This window comes from Cornus florida, unplaced genomic scaffold, assembly GCF_030987335.1.
Source record: "Cornus florida cultivar Cherokee Brave unplaced genomic scaffold, ASM3098733v1 CherokeeBrave_3.0.0_Hap2_Chr02, whole genome shotgun sequence".
Classification (NCBI taxonomy): Eukaryota; Viridiplantae; Streptophyta; class Magnoliopsida; order Cornales; family Cornaceae; genus Cornus; species Cornus florida.
The window spans coordinates 62,875,360-62,884,237 of NW_026775572.1; positions in this window are offsets into that span (position 1 = coordinate 62,875,360).

Sequence of the window (8,878 nt, forward strand, 5' to 3'; positions counted from 1 at the left end):
GAAAAGTTTTAAATCTTCAAGAAATAGCAACTTGAAATTTAAAGAGTAAAATCAACCAATGTGGAAACTCAGATATCGCCTAGATTAGAACCGTACTCTTGGGATCACTTTAGGGCTACTAACACATCGGTACCTCCCCCTAGTACGCACTATAGTTTAGGGAGCTCTCTATCTCCCATACTAGAACCAAGTCCTAGCCATGTCAATTTTGACTGATATCCCAAGTTCCAAAATCAACAAGTTGTGCAAGTCAAGATAGTATCAAGATACAAGTAATGCATTAAACCACATTCCATGCACAACCAAGATTTTAGAACACACAAGTCATGCCCTAAGTTCTCAACTATGATGGCATGTGAAATGACAAGAATTCATAGTATGCATCTACATAGACTACAAACTAGAATTAATCACACATAAAATTCATTGATGTATATATACCACTAGTAAAAGATCCAAGATTCAATTATTTGTTTAACAACTCTTAAACAATTAAATCATTCCAATGTAAGGGTGCAAGTTCATTAACTACTTTAATGGAGTTAAGTTGCAACAAGTCATGATACATGCTAAAAAAGCAAAAGCCCCATGAAATAAATGTCCAAAACATTGGAACACTAAGTAGAAATTAATTAACCTAATTAAGAAATTTCTCTAGAAATCAAGGTTGTCCAAAAATTCTCAAAATAATATATATGAATGTCCATTTCATGGTGATTGCAAATATCACATCAATTTCACAAAGTGAGTAAGATATAAACATGTGGAATTTAATTAACATAGAAATAATTAAATTACTAATTTTTAATAGTTACCCAAAAATTCTTAAAATAACATATATGAATGTCCATTCCATGGCGATCGCATATATCACATCAAAAGTGTAAAATAAACAAGATATCATCATGTATAATTTAATTAATTTAAAATTTATTTAAATCTCTAGATTTCAAAGGTTTCCAAATTAATATATGTCAAGGATTAAGTCATGGCCATGCCATATATCAAGTCAAAAATGGAAAACAAGCAAGGTACAATTAAGTAGAATTTAAATCAAATTTAATTTAATTTCTAGATCTTGAATAAAAGCAAGCATACAAGTTGTATAAGCACCAATAACATGCAAGATAACAAGAATGTAAACTATAATGATGAGCACTGAAATGTGCATATTTAAACCCTTTAAGCTTAGGCATTCTAGTACCTTTATCTATTTTACTTTGCCGTTTTAGATTGATTTCGTATTATTTTCATTTTCAGGCACTTATCCCGAAAATAAGCTAACTCAGCCAAATAAGAGCTTAATTGAAGCAATTCTGAGATTAAACAAAGAAAGGAGCAAAGTGGAGGAAGAAAGAAGTAAAATAAAGCAAAGCAGCAAGTTCGATCAATCCAAGTCCAAGTTTCGATCGATCGAACAATGATCGATCTCAGCACTTCAAGATAGATCCAAGCCTTGATCGAAAAGCACTCAAGTCCAAAAGTTCGATCGATCCAACATCATTCTTCGATCGATCGAACACCTTTATCCTTATCCAAATGATTGATCTTATCCATAGCTGTCCACCCACTAACCACCTTTTGTCCTTTTCCCAAAAATATCTCCCAAAATATCTCGGATTTGTCTTTTCCCAAAAAGCTCAGCCAGTTGGATCGATCTAGCCTCAGTTTGATCGATCTTAGCTAGTTCGATCGATCCAAGTCTAGGGTTCAATCGATTGAACTTCCTCCGAGTGCAAAAAGTTAAAATTCCAGCTCATTGAAAGCTGTCCTTTATCCAATCATTGGAGAATATTGTGTGCACAACCCTAGCTCATTTAGGGAGTGATTTTAACCTACCTATATAAGGAAAAATGATTGTTTTTTAGTGGGGGGAGATGGATAGATAGATAGAGAGGGGAGCCAACAATTAATTTATACATCATCTCTTGGAGAGGAAGCTTAGAGGATGAAGAGGCTAGAGACACCATTGGAGATCTTCATCAACAAGGAGCAAACCTCTTCCATGGAATTAGCCCTTGAGGGTTGGAGCATTATCACTATGAGTGGCTAGACATCCTCTTGGGGCTAGAGTTAGCCCCAAGCATGCTTTCTATATCTTAATCTTGTGTATTATTGAGGGATTAGTGTTGTAATTGATGTTTTGACACTTTGATACATATAGATCTTGTTTATTCAATGATTTATGTGATTTAATGCTTCCAATTGGTCATTTCATTCTATATATATGTCTATGTATGCTAGAATAGATGTTCATGTGCTTATCTCTAGATTTTGTGTTATTGATGCATGTCTATGTGTATTAATACTATAGATTTAGAGATTGTCAAAACATTGTGCTTAAAAGAATGCTTTTGTGATTCTCTTGATGGTTCATGCTTATCTCTTGATGGGTTGTGCATCTCCCCTAGTTTATTTTCATGCTAATAATGTAGATGTAGTGTAGTTGTAGTGTAGTGTTAAATGGGAGGACAATCTATGCTTGTTGTTTGATGATCAAAGCTTTTGAATGCAATTAGTATATGTCTCTATCCTTGTGTTGTATTTGGATTATGAGTTTAATGAAAGGATTAATGACTTGTTTTGATTTATTGTGCTTTTCACATGTTGTTTAGACAATATATGCTTCATAACTTAGATATATTGTGCCTTTCACATGATGTTTAGACAATACATGCTTAACTAGCCATCCTTGCTTGTTGAATCAACCACATACACACACACCAATATTGCAACACTCTAATTGCCCTCATTAATCACTTGTCAATGATATATAAATGCATTACTTGGTGGTGATCTCTAAACCCCAAGATCTCTCTCTCTCTTACTTACTCTTAATTGCACTCTTTTGCTATTACTTAGTTTAATTTAGTTGCTCTTTAATCAACCAACCAACTAATTGTTTGATCACTAGACCTACTAGCCCTAATTATGATTCCACGATACTGTTTGATCCTCACAGTCCCTTGGGACGATCCCTACTCGCTCTAGCTATATTTATAGTGAAAGGTAGTAATGGCTTCTATAAATGTAAAACTCTTGGCCCTCGCCTTAATGCACACTCTTAAGCTTACGGTGTCCTCACGACGGGCTGCCATATAACACCCCTACCTCAATTTGATTTAAAAATCTCAAATCTCTACCAAAAGAAAAGTGCTCCGAATCCGATGATACTTTGGGGTTTTATTAGGGACAACACAATGAATAAGAATCCCAAGGAAGCCCCATGAAAATCACAACTTGACTTCAAACCCAAACTCGAAAAATGGTCAGAAATGGGTTCTAATAAGGGGGAAAGGTAGAGCACGACGAGGCCTACGATAAATATTAAGGCCGAAGATTTTCTACCAAGGAAATCAAGTGGAGTAGAAGCAAGAATGAAGGCAGCCCCTTAGGCTCCTATTGCTGCCAGCCAAGAGGGGAGGAAGATGGTGAAAAAGTGACTTTTTACTTTAAGACATTCTATTTATAGGAAAACCTTAAAAGTGTCCCGAAAGGTCCCGTCGGGTCCGAAAAATTGAAATTTGAGCAAACGCACTCAAACAGTGAAACTCCATGAACAAAAAAAGAACCGAAATGAGAAAATATGAATAATGAAATAAACGGTATCAAAAACCAAGTCCCGAGCAGAAAGATATGCCTTAAATAAGTTCGGTGGCAACCGAGGTCAAAAATCCCTAAAACTGGGGAAAACGACCGGGAGGAAATTCTAAGAGTTAATGAGTCAAAGAAAAGTGAAAATGAATCCTGTATGAGTATCCAGGCTCAAAACGAAGTATTTTGCAATAACTTTTGTTAATTGCACAATGGGCCCTCCAAAAAGGGTTAACTACACTAATGACCCAGACTGAACATATCTTCTAAAAATATTTTCTTAAAAACCCTTGAAATAAAACATCTTCAAAAGATATTTATGAAAAACACCCCAAGAAAAGAAAAATTTTCCAAAAAACTGTGCATCCATGCCTCTATGGACACTAGGAGCAACCAAAGTACTTTCTTACAAAAGTAAAGATATGTATTTCATGAAAACCACTTAAAATGAAGATACATGAAGTCACAAATCAACTCTGAGCATGAAAAGTGAGGTTGTGCCAAAAAGTGACAAATGAGGAAAAGACAAAATAGGGAAAAGGACGAAAAGTTAATAGTGTCCGAAAAGTAAAAATATAGAAACGACTCGGTCCTTAAAGAAGTTGTCAATCCAAAGGAAAGAGTCTCAGAAATCATTTTTGAGCACTCGAGATGACACTAAGTGCCAAGAAACTGAACTCATAAAAGAAAATTAAACGAAAAAAATTTATCTGTAAATTTTGAGAAAAAAGAAAAGGAGGAAAATGACCAGCTCATTACAACATTTCCTTTTGCTAGACGATGTGGGATTGTACACCTGTACCTCACTAGTGTGGTAGTCTATCAGTGTCTCACACCCGCCCACGGCACACCAGCCCACAGGGTCATCACAATCCACCCCCCTTGAAGGCCCAATGTCCAGGTCAGCACACTTCCGGCTGGTCAAGCTCTAATACCATTTGTATGACACACTCCACCACATGGTATGATATTGTCCGCTTTGGGCCTGATCCCGCATAGTTTTGCTCTTGGGCTTCACCCCAAAAGGCCTCATACCAATTGAAGTGACACACCTACATATAACCACTTCACATTTCCCTTTCCTAGGTAATATAGGATTGTGCACCCATAACTCGCCAGTGTGATTGCCTGTCAGTGTCTCGCACCCGCTAACGGTACACCCGCCCATAGGGTTATCACAATCCACCTCCTTGGAGGCCTAACGTTATTGTCGGCACACTTCCAGCTGGGTTAAGCTCTGATACCATTTGTAACGACCCAATCCACCACATGGCATAATATTTTCCGCTTTAGGCCTGAGCCCACACAGTTTTACTCTTAGGCTTCACCTCAAAAGGTCTCATACCAATTGAAGTGACACACTTATATATACGCACTTTACCTTTCCCTATCCCAGACGATGTGGGATTGTGCACACGTAGCTCACTAGTGTGGTAGCCTGTTAGTGTCTCGCACCCGCCCACGGCACACTCACATGACTTACAATGTCTAGCATTATTCTTCCCTATTCCGTACTACAAAAAATAAGCATCCTTCTTGTTCCTTCATCTCTCTCCTCTTTCTGAAGAGCTTTTAAATCCTTAGTCCTATCTGTAATAAATTGCTTCACCATCTCAGAGCCCGTGTTATTTTCCAACCCCCTTTTCCATCAAAACTTTTATACGTGGCAAGTGTGCATTCAAATCATCTGCAAACCCAGTGAATCTATTCACATAACTACTCATGAAATTAGACACACTAGACAGTTGCTTTTCTGATTGACCCTCTGGCTGAATGGCATAGCAAACTCTCTCAAGAATTGGTTTCTTTATTTTTTCCCATTCCAGGGAAATTTGTTTAGAATTAGATTTTTTGTCCGTACCAGTAGCCTCATTCATTGAGATATGAGACAATTCTTTCACCCTTTGTTCAATCAATTCTTCCACAGCACCCGTTCCAACTAATTTGGCTTTTCCTCTATTTCCATCTCCGCTACCTTTTCCTTTGCCTTCATTTTCCCTTTGTTCAATCCATTCTTCCATAGTGTTAGGTGGTGGATCTGTTCCATCTCCCCCGACTTTTCCTCTATTTCCATCTCTCCTACCTTTTCCTCCTTTTCCTTTGCCTTTCGACTTTTTACCTATTATTTGATTTGGTAAATGGTGAATAGGTTGATTGCATAGTGAAATCTGGAGAACAATTTCTTACTTAATGAACAAACCCTAAATAAGATTGACCCATATAAGACTTTGATGGGGGTATTTCATTTGGGGAATGGTGGGGGGGTTTGAGGGGCTATGCATCAAGGCCAGTTGTCCTTAAATATTATTTATATTTTATTTATATGTATTATTGTATTATTATATATATTTTTTAAATATATCCTTGTATGATGTGATAAAAGTCTTATAGAAAATAAAATAGGTAATTTGAGGTAGAGTTTTATAGAAATTATTTTATTTTCTTTAAATACATCCTTGTCTAATTAGATTTACTTTTATTTTAAAAAAAAAAAAACAAAAAAAAAAAAAACCTTGAATAAATAGATAAATACATGTTATATGTGATGGAGTTTTTAAAAAATAAAATAGGTAATTTGTATTAGAGTTTAGGTAATTTGTGTTAGAGTTTTATAGAAACTCTTTAAATATATCATTGTCTAATGTGATAGACTTTGTATTAGAATTTTATAAAAATTATTTATTTTTTTTTAGATATAACCTTATCTAATTAGATTTCTTTTTATTAAAAAACTCATAATAAAAGGTAATTTGTGATAGAGTTTTAGAGAAATTATTTTATTTTTTATATCAATTAATAAATATTTTTATATTAATAATTCTTGTCGAACTATATTTTCTTTTATTAAAAAACTCATCATAATAAATAGATAACTAGGTAATTTGTGTTAGAGTTTTAGAGAAATTAAAATGGGTAATTTGTGGTAGTGTTTTATAGAAATTATTTTATTTTCTTTAAATATATCCTTGTCTAATTAAATTTCCTATTATTTAAAAACTCATCATAAAAGGTAATTTGTGGTAGACTTTTTCAAAAATTATTTTATTTTTTATATCAATTAATAAATATTTTTTATACTAATAATTCTTGTCTAATTATATTTTCTTTTATTAAAAAGCTCATAATAAATAGATAAATAGGTAATTTATATTAAAGTTTTATAGAAACTCTTTTAAAAACTTGTTATATCAATTAATAAATTTTGTTTAATAAATAAATACTAAAATACTTATTTTATTATTTGATAAATTATTTTATTACTTTATCTATAAATAATTTGAAACATCTAGATTGAATTTCAATTAAACAATTGCCTATTTAATTTTAATTGGTAATTTATTTATTGATTTGAAACATCTTGATTGAATTTTAATTAAACAATTACCTATTTAATTTTAATTGATAATTTATTTTATTATTTGGTAAATTATTTTATTATTTTATCTATAAATGATTTGAAACATCTTGAATGAATTTTAATTAAAAATTACATATTGAATTTTAATTGGTTATTTATTTAATGATTTCAAACATCTTCATTGAATTTTAATTAAACAATTACCTATTAAATTTTAATTGATCATTTATTTTATTATTTGGTAAATTATTTTATTAAATAATTACCTATTTTATTTTAATAGGTAACTTGTTTATTTTAGTTGGTAACTTATATGGTTTATTTTAATTGGCAACGTATTTTATTATTTTGGTATATTCATTTATTATTTTATCTATAAATGATTTGAAACATCTTGTTTGAATTTTAATTAAACAATTACCAATTTAATTTTAATTGGTAATTTATTTAATGATTTGAAACATCTTGATTAAATTTTAATTAAACAATTACCTGATTTGTTTTAATTGGTAACTTATTTTATTATTTGGTAAATTATTTTATTATTTTATCTATAAATGATTTGATTGAATTTCAATTAAACAATTACCAGTTTAATTTTAATTGGTAATTTATTTAATGAATTGAAACATCTTGATTTAATTTCAATTAAACAATTACCTGAATTATTAAAACTAGTAATTTATTTTATTATTCGGTAAATTATTTTATTATTTTATCTATAAATGATTTGAAATATCTTCTTTGAATTTAAATTAAATAATTACCTATTTAATTTTAATTTGTAATTTATTTAATGATTTGAAACATTTTGATGGAATTTCAATTAAACAATTATCTATTTAATTTTAGTTGGTAATTTATTTAATATTAATTAAACAATTAGCTGATTTATTTTAATTGGTAACTTATTTTATTATTTGGTAAATTATTTTATTATTTTATCTATAAATGATTTGAAACATCTTGATTGAATTTCAATTAAAAAATTACCTATGTAATTTTAATTGTTAATTTATTTAATGATTTGAAACATCTTGATTGAATGTCAGTTAAACAATTACCTGATTTGTTTTTATTGATAACTTACTTTAATATTCGGTAAATTATTTTATCATTTTATCTATAAATAATTTGAGACATTATGATTGAATTTAAATGTAATGTTACCAATTTTTTTCTATTTTCTAATTTCTGGAATTTATTTGATTTTTCTAGATTATTTTAATCCTTACCTCGTTTTGCATGCCATACGGGCCCCGAGGGGCATTTTGGTCACTTTCTTGAGTCAAGGGTTTTAGAAATGTATTTTTAATCATTTTAAATCAATTAGAAGTAACGGTTTCATTTTTAGAATTTTTCAGAAGTCGAGAAGATTTTCGAACTCAGGAACTTCTCCCGGTTTTATCATTTTAAGAAAGGGGCATAATGGACTCTTCTCACATATATGTATATATCTATATCTATATATTAGAGGTAGATATTTGTAGGGTAAGAATGGCATTTCAATGGAAGAGGAGGGGCATTATAGTAACTTAGCTTGATTTAGAAATCACTCAAATTGTGACACTTGGCACAACCTTGGCCATAGAGGATGCAAGACAACTTTTTTTCCCCTTCCCCTTCCATTTCAGGCATCACTTTTTCCTCCTTATTTTCATTTTCCTCTTTCTATATTCCATATCTATATCTCATATATCTCGCATATGTTTCAACCTTGGATTTGGGGAGATTAGAAGGTGTTTTTGGTGATGCCATAGATAGGAAGTTGATAAGCTTGAGGAGAGCTTCCATTTGGCACCCATATTGCTAGGGTTTGGAGGATTTTAAATCTTGGGCTTGCTAAGGCTTTGTTTAGCTAATCATCTTGAGGAAGGGGAAGTCTAAATTATAAATTTCCTATGATTTTAGTGAGTTCTATGTATT